The sequence below is a fragment of the Hemitrygon akajei genome, unplaced genomic scaffold, assembly GCF_048418815.1.
Source record: "Hemitrygon akajei unplaced genomic scaffold, sHemAka1.3 Scf000080, whole genome shotgun sequence".
Classification (NCBI taxonomy): Eukaryota; Metazoa; Chordata; class Chondrichthyes; order Myliobatiformes; family Dasyatidae; genus Hemitrygon; species Hemitrygon akajei.
This window is the reverse complement of record NW_027331966.1, coordinates 3,766,977-3,789,138: the sequence shown is the minus strand read 5'-3', so window position 1 is coordinate 3,789,138 and position 22,162 is coordinate 3,766,977. Positions and strand designations below refer to the sequence as shown.

The 22,162-nt window shown below is 41.4% G+C and overlaps 1 protein-coding gene across 1 annotated transcript in view; it reads left to right on the top strand.

The window, feature by feature from the left end:
- Positions 1 to 1,058: 1,058 nt before the first annotated feature.
- LOC140722539 (NACHT, LRR and PYD domains-containing protein 3-like) overlaps positions 1,059 to 22,162 on the top strand; it is a 333,835-nt gene continuing 312,731 nt past the window's right edge. Inside the window, exons 1-2 of the mRNA XM_073037250.1 lie at positions 1,059 to 1,150; positions 2,958 to 3,124. The gene's annotated coding sequence lies outside the window, so the exon portion shown is untranslated. The remainder of the gene's footprint in view (positions 1,151 to 2,957; positions 3,125 to 22,162) is intronic.

Below are 22,162 nucleotides of genomic sequence, written 5' to 3'. Positions count from 1 at the left end.
TCTGGGAATTATATTTACACATATATACACTTAACACTGGTAACTTTCCTTTATTTCGTTGTTACTATATTATAAGTCGATACTACTAAAGAGAATGGCTTTAACATCAAAACCAGACTCCAGTGTGAACTCTATTGCTGCTGGTTCGTTTCTAAAACGTCACACTTCGTAACAACAATTTTATAAAACTAGTTAGACCACATCTGGAGTGTTTCATACTGTTCTGGTCGCCCCCATCCTCGGAAGGATATCAGGATATCGGAGAAGGCGCAGAAGAGGTTTACCAGGACACTGCCTGGATTAGAGGGCATGAGCTATAACGAGAGGCTGGACAAACTTGTGTTGTTTTCTCCAGAGCGGCGCAGGCTGGGGTGAGACTGGATGGACGTTTGTAAGATAACGAGAGGAATAGATAGAGTGGACAGACGATATATTTTTCCTGGGGGTTGAAATGACTAATACATTTAAGGTGAGAGGATATGTGAGCGGCAAGTTTACGGTCAATTATGGAAAACTCTGAACATCCTCTACATAGCACCATCCAGAGACAGAGAAGCAGTTTCAGCGACAGGTTACTATCGATGCAATGCTCCTCAGACAGGATGAAGAGGTCAATACTCCCCAATGCCATTAGGCTTTACAATTCAACCGCCAGGACTTAAGAACTCTTTAAAAGCTATTATTAATGCTTTTTGAGATAGTGATTTAGATGCATATCATATTTTTTTTTACTGAGTTAAGTATTGTATGTAATTAGTTTTGCTACAAGAAGTGTATGGGACATTGGAAAAAAAGTTGAATTTCCCCATGGGGATGAATAAAGTATCTATCTATCTATCTATCTACTTCTGTCCACAGAGTAGTGGATAGCTGGTTCTCAGTCTGGGGGGGGGGTGGGAGACCAAAGCCGTCACGTGATTCCTTTGCCCCTCCCATTTAACCGTAGATGGGCAGCATCTGTGCATCTGTTTCCGAGGCCCCGCCCTCCGGACACTGAAAGGATCGCTTCGCGCATGCCCAGCTTCTCCGGGTGTACGGTGTTTTCCTCTCTGCTCATTGCTGAAGTGGGTCGGCTGTGTGAACGGGGAAGGCTTTTCGTCTCCACGGTCAGCATCCCTGTCTGCTGACCGAAGATATCACTTTCCTATCGGTGAGTATTGAGACCGATCCCGAGCGGGAAGATCCGATGTTGGCCGTGAGCCCCGAACTGAGGGCCAGTTACTCATTTATTTTCCAGTTATCTGGGCTCGTCAGAAATGTGTCCCCTTCACATAATCTGCATTGAACGATCCAAACCAGGAGTACAGGGTGTCTATTTCCTCAGAATTGAAATGGAAGTCCCGCCAACAGGTCACGTGAGGCTGTGTGCCGCAGATTCGCCCCGCCCTCCGCTTTGTGACGCAAGATCACGTGGTGTGATTTTGGCCGCTGAGTCTCATTAACTTCCCCGAACTCGCCTCGTTTCCTGAGGCTCCTCGCATTTGTCCTGGAGCTTTATGGCTGTTGTGTCTTCTCCCGGACTGGGGTGGGTGAGAAAGGAGAACGACCCAGGTTGTGGGGATCTTTGATTTCACTGCCTGCTTTACCGAGGGACTGGGAAGTCTAGGGGGGAGAATGGTTTCTGTGATGTGCTGATCTGTATCCAAAGGTCTCTGCCGTTCCTCGCAGTCACGGGCGGAGTAGTTACCATGCAAAGCGTGAAGTGTCCGGATGGGAAACTTCCTATGGTGTGTTGATAAAAATTTGGTGGTGGTCAAAGTATATATGACAAAGTTCTTGTTGTTTCTTCTAACTCTGTCATTTTCGAATCTTTTATACAGTAGTATGTATCATTAATTCAGTAGCTGTGGTGTGTTCTGACGTCTCCGGACCGGCTTTTTCGTGTTTACAACAGTAGGAATAGACCCGTGAGTCTGGTGTTCAAACTGTGTTTGGAAATTTCCCCACCCCTCACTGTCACCAGTCTGTCACTCGGTGGAAATCAGGCAGAATCTCAAGTTGCTGGAGATCTGCACTAAAAACTAAATGTTTGAAGTCATTCTGTCGAAACGTCATTAACCTGAATTGTAAAGTTTGTTCCCCTCCCCGCAGCTGTTCCTTACCTGCTGAGCGTTTCTGGTAATTCCAGTTTCTTTTTATTACATTTAACCTGGAAATGGAAATGACTCGATCTGTGATAGTAGAACAGTAAAGAAAGCACAACTTTTCCCTGTCAATTATCCTGGAACCAGTTTGTCTGTTATTGCTGGAAATGTGTCCGGTGCAGTTGTTGCTAACGAGGTTCACATGAATAATCTCAGGAGTGATCGGCTTTATGTATGAGGAGCATTTGATGGGTCTGGGCCTGTGCTCAATGGAGTTCAGAGGGACGGTGGGGGTGGTGGGGGATGTATGGTTAAGTAAACCTACCCAATAGTGAAAAGCCTGGATACAGTGGACATGCAGAGGATGTTTCCATTAGACAGAGAGTCTGTGATCTGACAGCACAATCTCAGAATAAAGATGCTTCCCGTTAAAATTCAGTTGAGAATTTTTTTTTGCCAAAAGGTGTCCGAAGTGTGGAATTTGTTGCCACAGAGTGTGGTTGAGGCTGCCATTTGGGTATATTTATGACAGAGATTAATATATTCAAGATTGCTAAGTAGCTTCAGGGTTACAGGAGGAAGGCAGGAATATAGTGTTGGAATAAAAATCAGCCATGTTTGAATGGTGGAGCAGATCAGATGGATCAAATCACTTAATTCTGTTCCTTATGTCTTACCATGACTGAATGATGGCTCCTTCTTATCCCATATTCTTTTGTGTCATGTGAGGGACAATAAAAGATTGTTCACTGAGATCATTATATCTGCCTTCAACGTTTAAATTTCAGTGAGTTTTGTTCTTAGTAACATTAAGCAGAACTGTTTGGTTCTCCTTTTTATTGTTAATGTGCTTCATTATCTTTCATGTTAAAGTTAGACCTGCGGTGAGAGATTTATTGGAAGAAAAACCCAACTGGAAGCAAACCACAACTGAAGACGAGGGAACAGCAACAAGTGAACCAGCCCGAGGATTGAGAGCATCAACTGGAGAGAACCCATCTGACTCGGAGATTCCAGTGATTCAGTCAGGAGAAAGTTTGGTGAGTGTCATTTACTCAAATACTGGTCCTTTAGACATTACATACCTGTACAAGGGAAGGTAGGAAACAGCTGGAGTGAGACTGAATGTGCCCAGAAGAACCAGTTATGCCTCTGTCAGACCCAGTTGCAATCACTCCAGGTCTGGTAATGTGCTTCCAGCAGCCCAGCCCTTTAAAACCACTCCCATTCTGTGGAAATCGAATCCAGAGAGAGTCGCTCAGAGACCATATAGTACAAACTCTTTATTCCAATTACCTGGGGCTTACTCAGTTAGTCGCTCAAACAGGAACAGTGAATGACTGTTCCCACCCAATCCACTAACTGACTAACAATTCCCCTTCACCGCAGATATATCCGTCCAGATACTCCCCACACAAGACAGGCTGGAACCAAAGTTATTTACTACATGACAGGCTGGAGCCCCTAAAGACAAATTACAAAATAGTCAAAATGGCTTACACACACAGAACAGACTGAAGCTGTCCTATCTGTATGCATGAACACACAAGGCGATGAGCGTCCTGAAACCCTAGCTAGCTACCCTCAAGAAGAAATATGGCTCAGCATGGCTTAGTACATCTGTTGATCATCAGCAGTTTCTTTCAGAAAAACAGGCAGCTATTTTTTAACGAAGTGTTAAACCATACTTCATCATTCCCTTCTTTTTGATCGTTACATGAGCAACAAAACAGTAATTTTTTAAAGAGAAAGCAACCAAGTACAGCTTTGACTTCTCAGTGGGTAAAAACGGCATACAACAGTAACTATAACAATGATATGTACAACCATTTGGACATAATGCAATATCATGCCCCACATATTACCGACAGGTCTTCGAAGATCACCATATTGACCCTTCGGTGAACCCCTGTAAATCCTGCCCTACTTACTTGATGCTGTCAGTCTCCTTTGCAGTGTGCTCGGAGAGGGATGTAATGTTATTAGACCCATCAGGGATATAGGTGCAGCATTCTGTGTCAATAACAGCACAGTTTCCCCCTTCTCAGCTGGGATAAAATCTAAAGCCGTAAGATTCTATACGACTGTTTGCCAGATTGCAATCATTTCAGCGGATTTTTCTGTTACTTGGGCCTGTGTTTCTGTCAGGGCCCCTGCAGTTTGTGGCCAGCTCCTCAAGTGCTGTAGCCAAATTGATTATCTCTCGTGAATTCCCGGCTACTCCATCGGAGAGAAAAACTATCATCAAAGATCACTCAGTCTCAGTCTCAGCCTCTCTGCTGATGGGCACCTGCAAGTATGGCTAGGATGCATGTTTCCCAGTGTAGGAAGTTCTGTTTGGTGGGGGCCTGAGATACATCTGTCAAAACGCTGTGTCTGTCAGGGCCCCTAGTTCTACCCATTTGGCATAAGTGTGACAGAGACAGAAAGATCGTAACTGGATGCTAGGGTGAGCCCTCTCAAAGACATAAACACAAACACCACGGTTACGCACCCATAACGGTTTAAATGAACCAGCAGCAATAGACCACACCTGGAGTCTGGTTTTGATGTTAAAAATACTGTCTTTATTAGTATCTACTTGTATAACAACTTAAGCAAAATAATCTAAAGTTAAAGGTGTTATGAGTACACATATGTGTAAATATAACTCCCAAACCACTCTCAGGGAATACCAAACTCAAAGTCTTGAGATGGTGAAGCATGGAAGTTCAGTTAAGCCATGGAATAAATGACAAGAGAGAGATATTTTTAATCCAAGGTGAATGTCGAGAGAAGGCAAATACATTGAATTCCACAAATTCCACAGTGGTAAAACAAGATAACAGTCGCTGTAGGTCTTATCCGTTGTTGTTCTAAAAGCACATACGAATTATCACCAGAAGTAGCTTATCACAGGAGTACTCTCTTCAGAATGAACTACCACCCAGGCAAGGATTAACACACAGGTAGATTCCGCAAGGTATTCCCAATCCAGATCCAACACACAAAGTATTACCGACAGTGATTTCCACAGAATATCCCTTCTCACTAGTGTTTACCACATAACACACCCGAATCCAGCTAAGGGTTAACAAAAGTGGTAGCCACGAAATACTCCAACAAAATCCCCGTATGGATTATACGAATTATCACCAACAGTGATTGGTCACAGGGGTACCTCTTCAAGTGAATTACCACCCCCAGGCAAGGGTTAGCACAAGTGGTCCTCACAGGATACTCCCAAACCAACAGATTCACTCCAATGGATCAAACAAAGTGACAATCACACATTCGGTATAGGCTGGATCAATAGTCAACCCACCTTGTGGGCATAGGAGAGTCCAAACAGTGACCTTTGGCCACTATGTCCTTTGTTTCGAACCTTCCATCTTCTTTCTTTCTCTCTGGCTGACTGTGTGTCCTTGCTTAAACAAAACAAACTTTGAGCTATGTGAACACAAGCTGCCAGCAAGTGTAAACACGCTCCATGGTCAAATAGTTCCGCCCCTCTCTCTCTCTCTCTCTCAGTAAGAATCAAACAGGAGCCGAGAAAGCTGGCGGCTGTCGTCACTGAGGCACTATCTCTTAAAATGACAGTCCACAGCAAGAAACCGAGAGGTTCATCACTCTCCACTATCAACCAATACAATTTCCTTTAGTCCGAGAGAGTCCTTCTACTCAGTAACACGTTTGTAGTCTGTTCGATGTATCCACCGAGATTGCCCCTTCAGTTTCACAGCCGTCGGAGTGGTCAGTAACACCTGATATGGTCCTCTCCACCGAGGTCTGAGTTTCCCTCGATCCCAGTTCCTGATCAGGATAAATTCCCAGGTTCTATGGTGGGATAGTCACTCCTCTCTGCGGGGTAGTTCTCTTCCTTGTAAGCCTGTCATACCTATGAATGTAATGCTTGGAAAATTTTGGTTAGTCGGCATATTTATTTCCCCATCTCTTCCAATATCTAATTTTGCTGGTAGGCTTTCTGGGAGCAATGGTGCACAAGGTCTTGGTCCCCAGGATATTCTCATGGGCCATCCATAAATGTTGTAAACTGGTGACAACCCCGCTTTCCCCTATGGGGTAACCTTCGTGGAATAGGGCTAACGGTAGGACCCTCAACCAAGTGAGTCCAGTCTCCGCTGCTGGTCTGGCCAGTTTATTCTTCAGAGTGCCATTGGCTCTTTCCACTCTGCCAGTGGCCCGTGGGTGGTGTACACAGTGGAATTGTTGCTGGATAGCTAGTTCATTACATACCCCTTCGTTTACTTTCACCATAAAGTGTGGGCCATTGTTGAACTCAGCATCTCTGGCAGGCCGTACCTGGGAATTATATCCCATAACAATACCTTCACAACAGTCATAGCAGTATTAATGGTAGTTGGAATAGCTTCAATCCATCTACTAAACACATCTATAATAACTAAGCAGTATCTATAGCAATGTACTCTAGGCAATTCAATAAAATCAACTTGTAGACACAGAAAAGGATCCACCTGTCAAGGGAGTCATACCCGGTGTGCAGGGTACAGGTTACCAACCATTCCCTCCTTTCCCAGGTGTGTACAATTATGTATATAATCGACCAATATTCGTAAAAACTGTGTGGGAACACAAACCTGTCCCGCTGGGGTGATCCAAAAACCTAGGTCAGGGTCTTTCGGGACCCCATCTGGGACCACAGTTTGTGCTCCTCCTCAGAGGTGTCTCCCTGAAAATTACGTACCTCCCACATGTCCTGCAAACCCGTTCTGCTTTAGTCATGGAGGATTGCTTGACGGGAACGCGAGGAGGCTGCAACTACTGAGGATAGTGCCGCACTTTTCACTGTCTGATCTGCTAGAGCATTGTGTTTAGTGACACAGTCGGACATGCGTGTGTGGGCAGCACATTTCATAATAGCCAAAACTCGAGGTATCTGTAGAGCGGTGAGTAAGTTGTTTACAAAGGTGACATTACTAATGGGGTGGCCAGAGGAAGTCAGGAATCCCCATGTTCCCAGAGAGCCCCCTAGTCATGTACAATTCCAAATGCATAACGGGAGTCTGTGTAAACGTTTGCACTTTAGTCTGTTGCTGGGATACAGGCACGAGTCAGAGCAAACAGCTCAGCCTTCTGGGCAGAGACAGCTGCTTCAAAAGAAGCTTGCTGAACAATTTCACTGTCTGTCACTATCGCATAGCCAGAATATCGTTTTCCTGCTGGATCCACAAAAGAGCTTCCATCCTCATAAAATTGCTTCGGGCTAGAGGGGGATATTGCAGAATGGATGGGAGAGTCTGTCCTTCCTTCACGGTGATCCGGACAGGGGGACAGTTGGTGCGACCGACTTCATGGCCTGAATTTGCTCAGAGATGGGGTACAGCATCTTGGGATCGGTCAATATTAAAAGTGTGTCTCACCAAATGTCCCGCCTTCATCTCAGACTCCTTCCAGTATCGGAGTTGGACCGCAGCCAAGTCTTGCCAGTCTCCCTCAGTGCTGGAGGCTTGTTTCAGCAAGGTGTAGGCAATGAACCCTGGGCTCTTTGGCTTGAACCCAGGGCAAACACTAACAGTGGTACGGGGAACCACCAGTTCTGTCTGTCACCAAAGGAAATCCGGAAATTCACCAGTAATGCACTGCCCACTTTTCCTTTAACCTCTCCAATCACCATGACTGGGAACTTCTGTCCCTTGAGGGGTGCATAATATTGACTTTCCTCAGCTGAGCACCCCATAATGTCACAGCACAGAGTCACATGGGGGTCAACCACCGGCAGAAGGGGTTCAAACGCAGTGGAGTCCAGATTAAGTGCCCACCACTGGGGGGGGTCGGAAATTGGGGAGCTATCAGTTGTTCACCTGTCTCAGGGTGACACCATTGCCTGTACAGAGAATCTCGACTTCCAACAGACAGAGCAAGTCTCTCCCTGCTGGATTACACCCCCGACTGCGGGGTGCTGACTGTAAATGAAACCACACACTGGTTCCCGTGGAATTCCACCTCCAGTGGCTGGTTATGTGAATACGTACGTTCTGTGCCTTCGAACCCAGACAGAGTGAATGTTGCGTCTGATAACTGCAATCCCTTTTCCGATACTATTTCCCGATTGAGAGTGGTTGTGGTTGCCCCCATATCAATCATAAACGGAACTGGAATAGCAGCAACTGTCAATATTACACTGGGCTCTTCCTGAGGGGTGGTACTCACGGTAGGAAGCATCCTTGCTTGTCAATTTCTAAACTGTCCCCACCTGTCCCTTGGTTGGTTGTTGTTCCCATTTCTGATCTGCAGATATAGCCCGCTCGCATTCTTCTTCCCACTGAACATATTCACCTTTAATATTCTTTTCATATCTTTTTATTATTATTATTATTCAAAAATACCACAAGTGCATCGAAGTAACAACACTTACAATGCCTCATAAAAGAGGAAATTATCTTGAGGATTGAAAATTTTGTGAATTTTTAAAAAAAAGAAAAGTGAGGGGAAAAAAGAAGAAACCCATTGGAGGTACGACCCCGGAGCCATGCGTCATACAAAAAACTTCTAAAAATAAACATCAAACCGCCAAAAAGAAAGAAAAGATATATCAAAAAAATTTACATTTAGATCGTGGAGGAAATCTATCAGTTAACTGAAATGATAATAACGAGCAGATGAGCCCCATCTCTTCTCAAAATCAAATAAAGGTACAAAGGTTCGACTTCTAATTTTCTCCAAGACACAGCATCACCTGAGACATTTGAGACAATGAGACCATTGTGACAAAGTAGGAGCTGATATATCCTTCCATTTCAACAAGGTGCCCTCCTAGCTATCAATGTAACAAACATGTTGGTCAGACACAGAAATACCATGGATATTTTGAGGAATTATTCCAAAAAGCATAGTCAATGTATTAGGTTGTAAATTGATTCTGAGTGCTTTAGAAATTGTCGAAAAGACTGACTTCCAAAACTGTTTTAATATAGAACATGACCAGAACATATGTGTCAGGGTGGCTATCTCATTTTTACATCTATCACAATACTTGTCAACATTGGGAAATATTTTCGGAAGTCTCTCCTTCGTCAAATGGTAATAATGTACAATTTTAAATTGAATCAGTGAATGACTAGCACAGATCGAAAAAGAGTTAACAAGCTTCAGAATCCATGTCCAATCCTCCCATATAAAAGGGAAAATGAGTTCCTTCTCCCAATCCGAAGTATTGGGATGCATGATTGGGATCTAAATCCCAATCCCAATCTTAAGTAAAGGACACTTATCCCTTTGTAATAATAAATTATAAATTCTTCCAATAGAACCTTTCAACGAGGAGTTCATATTCATAATAGTATCTAACAAATCAGCCTCCAATATGTAAGGAAATTACTTAAATATTTTTGTAAAAAATGTCTAACTTGAAGATATTGTAAAAAATGTGAATATAAGAGAGAATACTTATCGACAAATTGTTCAAAAGACATCAATTGGCCTTCTTTAAATAAATCCAAAAAAGAATTAGTACCTTTATTTTTCCAAAGTAAAAAAAAATTGGAACACTCCAAGAAGGTTTAAAAAAGTAATTATGATAAATTATACTACAAAGTTTAACTTTTTTACGATTAAAAAAAAATTGCGGAACTGGGTCCAAATTTGTAAAGAGTGCTTAACCACAGGATATAGGTTTAAATTAGGAACTTTAGCTAATTGTATAGGTAGAGTAACTCCTAATAACGAATTTAAATAAAACTGTTTCACAGCTCTCAGTTCCTGGTCTACCCAGATTGGCTGTTCATTCTTATCAACCCAATATAACCAGAAGGACATACACCGCGTTACCAGCCCAATAATACATTCATAGATTAGGCGAAGTGAGACCACCATCCTTTTTCAACTTTTGCAAATGATATTTACCAATTCTTGGTCTTTTATTATCCCAAATAAATGATAGAATAATAGAATCAATCCGATCAAAAAACTTCTTAGTAAACAAAAACAGGAATATTCTGAAATAAATATAAAAATTTTGTTGGGCGGAAGCAGACACTTTGCTTGCTTCTTCTGGAATAATCCCAAAAATTGCTGTAAGTGGATTAGGTTGAACATCCACATCTATAACTTTAGATAATATTCCAAACACATCCCTCCAAAAATTGTTTAAACTTACACATGACCAAAACATATGAGTTAGAGTAGCCACTTCTGCATTACATCTGTCACAAATAGGGCTTATATTCGAAAAAATATGCACCAATTTATCTTTGGACATATGGGCCCTGTGTACTATCTTAAACTGAATTTAGATATGGCGTGTGCAGATAGCTGAATTATTGACTAAATAATAAAGTTTACTCCACTGATCATCTGAAAGTGAATGTTGAAGTTGTACTTCCCAGGTGCGTTGAACCCTATCATTAGGCGACATGCGAGCATTCATTAACTGTTTATAAAGGATTGCTATGAATTGTTTTTGAAAAGGTTTAAACTGAAAAATACCATAAGCCAAATTTAAAGAGCAGGCTGAGGGGTAAATTGGTAAAAAATCACGTAAAAAATTCCCAACCTGTAAATATTTGAAAAATGTGTATTAGAGATATCATATTTGTCCATTAACTGTGAAAAAGACATTAAACACTCTTGTAAAAACAAATCTTAAAAAGTCCACTAAAGGAGGAAAATTGGCTTTATAAAGATCCTGATATTTTTTAGTAATTATAACACCTAAATATCTAAAAGAATCCATAACTTTAAAAGGAATATTATCATATATAGAGACAGATTCATTTAAAGGAAGTAATTCACTTTTACTAAAATTTATTTTATATCCTGAAAGGTCTCCAAATTTGTCATATAATTTTAGCAAAGCAGGAATAGATTATTCAGGCTTAGATATATATATCAATAAATCATCAGTGTAAAGAGAGATCTTGTGCATGGTCTCATTCACAAAAATCCCATGAATATTTTCGGCTTCACAAAGAGCAATAGCAAGGGGCTCTAATCTTAAGTTACATAACAAAGGACTTAATGGGCAACCTTGGCTTGTCCCCGTGATAGCTGAAAAAAGGAGACCTACAGTTATTAGTGACAACAGCAATAGGAGCTTTATATATCATTTTAATCCAATTATTAAAATTAATACAAAAACAAAATTTTTCTAAAGTATTAAATAAATATTTCCATTCGATTCAATCAAATGCTTTTTCAGCATCCAAAGATATAAGGCATTGTGGAGTTTTAGAAGAAGGTGAATGTATAATGTTAAATAATCTCCGAACATTTGAGAAAGAAAAATGACCCTTTATAAAGCCTGTTTGATCTTTAAAAATGACTTTACCCAAAATACTCTCCAACGGATTGGCCATCATCTTTAAGTGAATCTTAGCTTCAACATTCAATAATGAAATAGGTCTGTATGAGGCAAAATCAAAAGGATCTTTATCCTTTTTGAGAATTAAAGAAATAGAAGCTTCATAAAAAGTAGAGGGTAAATCACTTTTCACAAAAGATTCTTTAAACATCTCCAACATATATGGAGAAAGCAATTTTCCAAATTTTTTGTAAAATTCTACAGGATAACCAGCAAGTCCTGGGGCCTTACCAGATTGCATTAAGAAAATAGCTTTATGAATTTTGGATTCAGTAATTTAGGCATCCAGAATTTTTTGATCCTCAACAGAAATTTTAGGAAAAGCAATCGTTCGTAAAAAAAAACCAACAACAACAACAACAACAGTCATTTCAGAAGAGTCCACTGGACATTGAGATTTATAAAGTTCAGTATAAAAGTCTTGAAAAATCTTATTAATTTCTTCATAATCCCGAGCCAGGGTGCCATCTTTTCTACGAATTTTCAAAATTTGCATCTTGGCTCCAGCTGATTTTAATTGAGATGCAAGTAGTTTATTATTTTTATCTCCAAACATATAAAATTGGGTCTTTATCTTAAGTAGATAACCTTCAATTGAATGAGTTAATAATAGGTTATATTATGATTGAAGTTCCACCCTTTTTTAAAATGTCAATATTAGGGGAAGTCACATAGATATTATCTAAATCTTTAATTTGTTTTGAAATTTTATCTAATTTTGCTTTAGTCTGTTTTTTAAGTTTAGTTGAATAAGAAATAATCTGACCACATAAAAATGCTTTGAATGTATCCAATATAATTAATTTAGACATACCTCCTATATCATTAAAAAGTAAAAAATTATTTTATCTGGCTTTCGATAAAACTAATAAAGTCAGAGCTTTGCAATAAAGTCTGAGACATGTGCCATGGTGGACGGCCAAAAATGTCATCGTCAAATTCAAAGGACTGACTCAAAGGCGCATGATCAGGTATAGCAATAGCGTCATATTCACAGTTTTTAACATTAGGCAAAAGACAGGGATCAACTATAATATAATCAATCCTTGAATATATTTTATAAACATGGAAAAAAAAAGAATATTCTCTGTTATCAGGGTGTAAATGCCTCCATAATTCGATCAACCTAAAATTGGTCAAAAAAGAGTTAATAGATAGATAGATACTTTATTCATCCCCATGGGGAAATTCAACTTTTTTTCCAATGTCCCATACACTTGTTGTAGCAAAACTAATAACATACAATACTTAACTCAGTAAAAAATATGATATGCATCTACATCACTATCTCAAAAAGCATTAATAATAGCTTTTAAAAAGTTCTTAAGTCCTGGCGGTTGAATTGTAAAGCCTAATGGCATTGGGGAGTATTGACCTCTTCATCCTGTCTGAGGAGCATTGCATCGATAGTAACCTGTCGCTGAAACTGCTTCTCTGTCTCTGGATGGTGCTATGTAGAGGATGTTCAGAGTTTTCCATAATTGACCGTAGCCTACTCAGCGCCCTTCGCTCAGCTACCGATGTTAAACTCTCCAGTACTTTGCCCACGACAGAGCCCGCCTTCCTTACCAGCTTATTAAGACGTGAGGCGTCCCTCTTCTTAATGCTTCCTCCCCAACACGCCACCACAAAGAAGAGGGCGCTCTCCACAACTGACCTATAGAACATCTTCAGCATCTCACTACAGACATTGAATGACGCCAACCTTCTAAGGAAGTACAGTCGACTCTGTGCCTTCCTGCACAAGGCATCTGTGTTGGCAGTCCAGTCTAGCTTCTCGTCTAACTGTACTCCCAGATACTTGTAGGTCTTAACCTGCTCCACACATTCTCCATTAATGATCACTGGCTCCATATGAGGCCATATAACTGACGCAAAATGATTTGGAAGTCGTTGATTAGTTGAGCTCTTATCAATCATAGGATTTAAGCAACAGTTAAAATCCCCACCCATTAACAACATATACTCATTTAAATCCGGCAGTAAAGCAAATATTTTTTTTTTAAAAAAAGCAGGATCATCGAAATTAGGACCATACAAATTAACCAGAACAACCTTTCTATTACAAATCACTCCTTTAACAATTAAAAATCTACCATTAGAATCTGACTCAATATCCTTTTGAGTAAATATATTAGATTTAATAAAGATAGACTCACCCTTAGTTTTGCTCTGAGAAGTAGCATGTTGTTTTCCATTCCGCCAGCGAAAAAAATCTATTTTGATCTCCTGCCTTGATATGCGTCTCCTGAGCAAAAATTATATCAGATTGGAATCGATTAATAATTTTAAGTCTTTTTTGTTTCATAGGATAATTCCAACCACGTATATTCCAAATTATTACATTAATCCATTTAACTGCCATACTATAATTTTATTCTTATTTACTTTATACATCCGCAGAACACATACCAATACGGGATTATCAAAGATGGCAGTGATGAAGAATAAAGCCATATAGAAAACACACATGCTCCAGAACCACCCAATGGGAAAAAACTCCTAACTCTAAACCCACCCACCCTCCCAAAAGCCTAAAAAAAAAGGCAAGTGAACTAAGATAGATGCGAAGACATGGGCCACTCTGCCTCTCGTCTCTACCTCCCCCGAGCCAGAACATAAAATAAATAAAATGACCTTGCAAGAAAGACAGTAAAGTCTCAACAAAGGAGTGTTTACGTTCTATCATGTGTTAAACAGAAAAAGAACCAAAATAATATAATCTCTTAGAGAGAAAAACCAGCCCCATCTTAAGTTTAGCTTTAAATCCCTAAGAAAACTTTAAATTCAGTTACAGGGCACTATAATAAAACAGAATAAAAAAAGTTAATAGTATACTTAACTGAACTAAATTGATGGAAATATTAATTAGTAAAATCATAGTAACTTAACCCTCTCAGATAAATATATAAAAAGAAACCCTGTTGGTAGAAAAAAAAACTACCAGTTAGTAATTTAAGAAACAACAAAAAAAATCAAACCAAATATTGGATAAAAGGAACAAATCCTTTTATCCTCTTTTCTCTGTCAAATATGTAATTAACCATTTAAATAGTCAAACTTGATCCGTAAATCTTCTTTCCAAAAAAAAATCCAATAGGATGTAATGATGAGCAGGTTTTCTTTTCTTCTTTTATTAATTTGTCAATGAAATATCCAAATAGCCTTCATATATCTTCTTTTCGCAGTGTGAGTAATATACAGATAATCAAACAGCTTTTCAGTTAGTTCATTCAGTAGTAACGTCAGTGGCAGTGACAGGTATAGCCTGGACAAAATCCAGCTCGACTTTTGGGTCAAAGAAAGTACATGGGGAAGAATTAGGAGGAAAAACTTTCATTCTTGTCGGGTAACTCAAAGAGGGAAATTGTTTCTTATCATATGCTTGTTTCATTACCAAAGCAAATCTTGCTCTTTGTTTCATTTCTTCTTTTGGATAATCTTCACAAAAACGGAGCTCAGACTCATTGAATCTGAAAACTCTGTTTTTTTGCCTGTCGCATTATTTGATCTTTAATTTTAAAGTGATGAAAACAAGCCAAAATAAATCTTGGTCTGGCTGAGTCTTTAAATTTCGAAGTAGACAGCCTGTGTGCTGTTTCAATAGCAGGTAGATTCATGCAGATTCTTCCCACTTCTCGTAGACATAGACATATCACTCTCCTTCAAGAATCAGCAATTAAAAATTTAAAATTCAACATTTAAGCTGTGGGTGGGAGAGAAAACTAAGAGCAGCACAGAATTAGTGCTACTCCATCGACAGACAGAGGGAGTCTCCATTCACCTGTACTATTAGTTCCCTTCGGGGTTGATTGGCATTCGAAAGCCCTGTTCCAATGATATGTCAAAGCTCGTTGCATTCGATTTTGGTCATTGTCAGGCCAATCCATATTATTTGTTAATGATGTTGGCTAACTTAGTTGGTAAGCATTGGAGCAGTAAGACAATAAATTGGGGGGACAGATTCCCATCATTAAAGGCTTGGTCTCCTGCGAAAGTGCTGTAGCAGGCCACAAAACTCATACAGGGTCGATATGCCAGACACGGGTTTGGGATCCCATGTTTCCCTATCAGTTCTAACTTTAGACACACATTCCTGCCCTTCTCTCCTATGTAGACCGGCCTTGGTTTGCTTACGTTGTTTTTCCTGCTGTCGTTTTCGGCGCCCATCCATCCATTCATGCTCTGTTTTTAACGTCTCCCAACCTTTGGTGTTCCTTCTGCAGTACTTACCTCTATCCTAGTGGTCGCCAACCTGTCGATTGCGATCGACTAGTCTATCTTTGAGACTTTTCCAGTAGATCCCGAAAAAAAAGAAAAATAAATACACAAATACTGTTGAAAGATTGTTTCTGGATTGTGGGGTTTTAGTTCCATTCTTTCTACATGCGTGTAACTACACAGTGTCCCCAACCACTGGGCCACGAGGAAACAACATGAGTCAGCTGCACCTTTCCTCATTCCCTGTCAGCCCACTGTTGAACTTGAGTGCACGCGAGGTCATCAGTCGCCTAACCGCAGTGACACCCTCATGCCAGAGATCGCCAGTTGGCCTCGGGCGGCCGGTGGGAAGTGCAGTCACTACTGGCCTGGAGTGCTGCCTCTAAACCTGTTTAGCACATTGAATGTTTGTGGGGAATCCGGTGCTAAAATATTCGCAGACGACCTAATTCGGGCTCAGTGTTTCATAGGTATCAGAGCAGCTACCATGCTGTGATCTACTGAAACAAACTTTTGTCGGCTGATAGGTCCTACAAGGGGGGGCGGGCTCGTGCCCTGTCACACTCCTTGCTCGGTTGGTCACTCTCTCCGGACTGTGACTGCCGCGGCCCCGGCACAGGGACCTCCGGCCCTGACGTTGTCCTCTCACCCGACCCACGACCAACCAAACCAAGCCAAGGCATCTGGCGGTGGGCGGGCAGGAGGCTGTCCAGTGAGGCAATGAAGCCCTCAAAACTGCTTCGGTACCCCTAGTCCAAGCACCCTGCACTCAAATGCAAATGTGTTGAGTTTTTTCAGCGGAGAAAACATGAGCAGCGCGGGACAGAAGCTAAGTGCCGAGAGCCACATAAACTAAATTACAGAATAGACTGGACATAGGGAACCTGCTTCCCGTATCACTGTATTCCTATCGTGTTTAACAACCCCACCCACCCCATCCCCTGTCGGCCGGTCCGCAAGAATATTGTCAATATTAAACTGGTCTGCGGTGCAAAAAAGGGGCGGGTGCCCCAGTGTTTATACATTATTTCTACTTCCAGGTTGTGGGGTTTTACTTCCGGTCTTTTCTGCCCTGGTGCGCATGCGTGTAACTAATTGATCTGGGTCGATCTTGCATTTTACAAAGGCCAAGGTAGGGGAAACTTGGTTGGTGGCCAAGGTTGGTGACTGCTACTCTATCCCTTTATCACATGCATTATTCCTCCAACTTGCTGATAATATACTGTTCCACTTTAAAGGTAGGTCACATCCAGAATTTTTTCCAGTTAGCCGAGGATTTCCTTCCACGCTGCTGTGTGGTGTTGGGAAATCATGTACAAGGCAAGTTACAGCAGTAGTTTGCCATTGCCTTCTGCTGGGTGAGTTGTTTTGTTCACCAGCTCTAACCCAGCACAGATGAAAGTGTGCAAGGGAGTCGGCTGGATTCGAACTCGGGACCTCTCACCTCGAAGTCCAACGCTGAAGCCACTATGCCACCAGTGGCATAGCCGGCAAAGTTCCGCTTTACATCTGCCTTTCCCTTCCATTCCCTTTTCAACAATTTCCACTTCTTTCCTCAGTTCTTTTTCCAAATCAAATTTACTGCTTGTTCTCATGAGGTAATAACCCAGGCTCCTGCACCCTCTCCCATCCGTGGCCACATTTTGTTCCCCAATTTCTTATTCAGCACTGCACTCAACATTCACAAATATTTTTCCTTGTCTGGAGAACTCTCACACAAATTGTGTCGGGCTGCTGCTGGCCCACTTGTATCAATCGACTGCAATTGACCGATGGTCTCTAAGTAATTTATTGGGCTCAAAGCCTCCTGCTCAATTAACAATGAGATAAATTTACCCGGCTGGCACCTCCTGCTTAAATGATGAATTTACCTGGCATGTCTGCCTCCTGGCCACTTAGTAAAATTTTGCCTACCTTATACAAATCTCCCAACAATTTCTTTCCCGATCCTGTCAAGGTATGTGATCAGCCTTGGGTGAGGCACCGTATGTCCAAAGGAACTAACGGTGAGTGACAAATTTAAAATACCCATTGGGCTTCCGTTCTGTCTCCGCAGTCCCCAGAGTGGTCCAGCTGCTTACTCAGCCCGTCTGCTTGGCACTCCCTATATTGGGACCCTGTTCGTGATGCCAAATGTTAAAGGTGAATCTGAATAAAACTCAGGAGACCAGCTTCTTATCGACACCATGGTTTATTGTGCATTCAAATGCCTGCAGGAGTTTGAGTCCCAGTTGTCAAAGGGAAGGCACGTAAGCACCGCCACCTTCTGAAAAGTCGAATGACTTGGGTTACAGCCGTATATTTATACATAGTACATCCCATACATTAATATTGCAAGTTGTTATTTGAACTGGCACGCCCACTAAGTGTGTTGGTGCAAAACTTAATTACTTAGATAACAGAGTTTGCTAAATGGTTTTAATTATAGATGGATGTACTGTCCAGTCCTTATCAGTTATTCCCTTTGCAAGGCCCTGACTTAATTACAAACAGATGTTCATTCCTGTCCTTATCAGTGAGTCCTCCTCCCTTTACTCAAACGAGGATACAATGTATAATAATATCAGCTCTCAATGTGTCTCTCTGCAAGCCACAGAGAACTGGTAATGAGTCTGTCTTAGCTAAACACTGAAGACTGAGTTCACTTCAGTTCAAAATTCCTATTCACTCCCAATTATTCTTTTAGCCAGAGGTTACACAGGTTCAAAATGAATTTTTTTATATACCCTCAATTCGTCAGGAGGGTTCAGGGGAAATATTTATGCCCAATATAGAAACTGGTGTTACCTGTGTGTATTCTGGCAATGCAAGAGGTGCTGGAGAATTTGTAAGTGGGAAGAAGTGGAGTAATATTTGCAAATCTGACTTTTTAAAGCATAGTTTAGCAAGCAAACCACATATGGACAATATGCAAAAGCTTTGGTGAGAAAATCCTTCATTATCCGTTACAGGCCCGCTACATAGGTTGTGTGAGAGTGCAGATGAACTCGATCAAACCCAGGGGAGATCAAAGTACTTATCAACAGTGATTTGCTAGCCGTGAAAACGATTACCTCTCTGTATAAAATTCACTGTGCACATGTCACTGAGTTAAAAAAAAAATGCACAGTACATGATTTATGTGCACACTGGTCATTACAGATTACAGGGGACATTGGTGGGAAGGTGGGAAGACCTCCAGTGTCCCTGATGCCCTCACCTACAAGATGTGCACCCTGCACGTTAAGGAGTTGGAACCTGAAATGGATGAATTCCAGATCATCCGGGAATTGGAGGGGGTGATAGATATGACATGAAGAGAGGTGAGTTACACCCAAGGTGCCGTACACAGGAAACCGGGAGAGAGTCAGGAAGGGGAATGAGGTTAAATAGCCATTGCAGAGTACTCTTGTGCCCATCAAACACAACAAAAGGTAGACCACTTTAGAAACTGGTGGTGAAGGGGATTACCTGACAGAGAAAAGTCAAAGGGGTGATAGGGGATTCATTAGTTAGGGGAACAGAACAAGAGGGGACTGATATCCAAGTGGTAAGGCATGCTAGTGCTAGTAGGGGTGGAGCAGGTGATGTGGTTAAAATAAGCTGTAAGGGGAATGGGAGCCAGAATGACCAAACAGATAATGGAGAGGGTGAATTGAATTGAATTGACTTTATTAGATACCTACTTCATAAACATGAGGAGTAGAAATCTTTATGTTATCTCTCCATCTAAATGTGCAATGTGTAATTTATGGTAATTTATAACAGATCGTTTGTACATAGGACAGTCAATATAACATCGAAATGCAATTGTATCAGCATGAATTAATCAGTCTGATGGCCTGGTGGAAGATGATGTCCCGGAGCCTGTTGCTCCTTTTGCTGTGGTACCATTTCCTGGATGGTAGCAGCAGGAACAGTTTGTGGTTGTGGTGAATTTGGTCCCTGATATCCTTTGGGCCCTTTTTATACACCTGTCTGTGTAAATGTACTGAATAGTGGAAAGTTCACCACTACGGATGTGCTGGGCTGTCCGCAACACTCTCTGCAGTTTCCTGCAATTGAGGGAAGTACAGTTCCCATACCAGGCAGTGATGCAGCCAGTCAGGATGCTCTCAAATGTGTCCCTGTAGAAAGTCCTCAGGATTTTGGTCCCCATCCCCAACTTTTTCAACTGTCTGAGGTGACAGAGGTGCTGTTGTGCTCTTTTCACAACACAGCCGGTATGTACAGACAATGTAAGTTGCTTGGTGATGTTTATGCCGAGGAACTTAAAGCTGTTCACCTTCTTAACCCCAGATCCAGTGATGTCAATAGGGGTTATCCTGTCTCCATTCCTCCTGTCGTCCACAATCAGCTCCTTTGTTTTTGTGAAAATGACGGAGGGTTTGTTTCCTTGACACCAGTCAGATGTTCAGATCATAGATAGATTCAGCAGTTAGATGGTTGAGCCTGGTGCAATGAATGTGCTGAGCTGTGTATATCACAATGCAAGAAGTATCGTAGGAAAGCCAGATGAGCTCAGGACAGGCCAATATTGGGACTTGTTTACACCCAACAGTCTGAAGGATTTAGAGGAACAAATTTGTAGAGAGATTGAAGACCATGCCAATAAACAAAAAGGTTGATTCAGTAAGTGATTTTAACTTTCCATATATTGACGAAGACTCCCATACTATAAAAGGACTAGATAGGGTAGAGTTTGTCAAATGTGCCCTTAATCAATAAGTAGAATTCCCAATGTAGAAGTGTGCAATAAGCTGTTAGGAAATGATCAGGGCTGGTGACAGAAATTAGTGATCATAATGCCATGAGATTCAAAGTAAATATGGAAAAAGAGAGGTCTGGACCACGGGTTGAGATTCTAAATTAGAGAAAGGTCATTTTTGATGGTATCAGAAAGGATCTGACAAGTGTGGTTTGGGACAGGTTGTCTCCTGGCAAAGGAGTACCTGTAAGTGGGAGGCCTTCAGATGTGAATTTTTGAGGATGCAGAGTTTGTATTTGCCTGCCAAAATGAAAGTTGGAAGGTAACTGGTCCAGGGAACCTTGCTTTTGAAAAGAAATTGAAGCCTCGTATATTTTGTTCCTCTAAATGCCTCAGACTGTTGGGTGCTACCGAGACCCATTAATGACTACAAATCATGATTCCACGCACTGAGTTCATCTGAATTTTTTTGTTGTCTTCTTTTGGTTTCTCAAAGCTTCCGAATAGTTTTTGTTCTTTTGTTTGCCCTCTCTTTGACATTTACGTTGGCTTTGGCTTCTCATTTTAGCCACAGTTGTGTCCTCCTGTCTTTCTAATGCTTCCACTTCTGTGGAATCACTCAGCTCCCGAATTGCTCCAGAAACTCCAGCCACTGCTGCTCAATTGTCACTCCTACCCTTTCCCTTCCAAACAAGTTTGGCCAGCTTCTCTGCCATAGAAACATGGAGAAGTTCAGTAAAGAAACAGGCTCTTTGGCCCATCTAGTCAATGCCAAAAAAGCATTTCAACTTGCAGTGCGACCTGGACCAGCTGGCAAAATGGTTTGAGAAATGGAAAAAGGAATTTAATGCAGACAAGTGTGAGTTGTTGCACTTTGGTCTGACCTACCAAGGGAGGTCTTTCACAGTGACTGGTCGGGCACAGAGGAGTGTTGTAGAAGAAAGGGACCTCTTGTAGAAGAAAGTCCTTAATTCACTGAAAGTGGTATCACAGTTAGATAGAGATGGAAGGGAAGATTTTAGCCCAATGGCCTTCATGAACAAAAGTACTGACAACAATAGATGGATGTTATGTTGACTTGTAGAAGACATTGGTGAGGCCTAATTTGGAGTACTGGGTGCAGTTTTGGTCACCTACCTACAGGAAAGCTGTAAGGACTTTGAAGGAGTTCAGAGAAAATTCACAAGTATGTTGCCAGGTCTGGAGTACTTGGGTTATAAGGAAAGATTGAACAGGTCAAGACTTTATTCCTTGGACTGTAGGAGTTTGAGGGGAGATTTGATTGTGATAGAGGGGCATAGATAGTGTAAATGCAAGCTGGCTTTTACCACTGAGATGGGGTGGGAGTACAACCAGAGGCCATGGGTTAAGGGTGAAAGGTGAAATGTTAAGGGGAACATGAAGGGAAACTCATTCACACAGACAGTCATCCGGGTGTGGAATGAGCAGGCAGCTCAAGTGGTGCATGCAAGCTCGATTTCAACATTTCAGAGGTTCATGTAGGTACATGCATGGTAGGGGTATGGGAGTGGGAAGATTAAATAGTTCAGCACAGACTAGATGGCCCAAAGGGCATGTTTCTGTGTTGTAATTTTCTACAAGAATGTGAAATATTACAAAAATTCACTCTGTCTTTTTAACAGCTGTGTGGACCAACCATTCACCTCAACAGGAATTTTTTATATGGCATTAAAACTGTGGCACTTTAAGTTAGTAATACATAAAAGAAAATCCCAGATGCACATCAAGAAAGACTAATTGCGTGAGACTGTTTCAGTTACTGTGGGGCCAGGCACCCATGCAGCTCAGCAGGAACAGGGAATAATACCAATGGAGAGATTCCAACTCAGC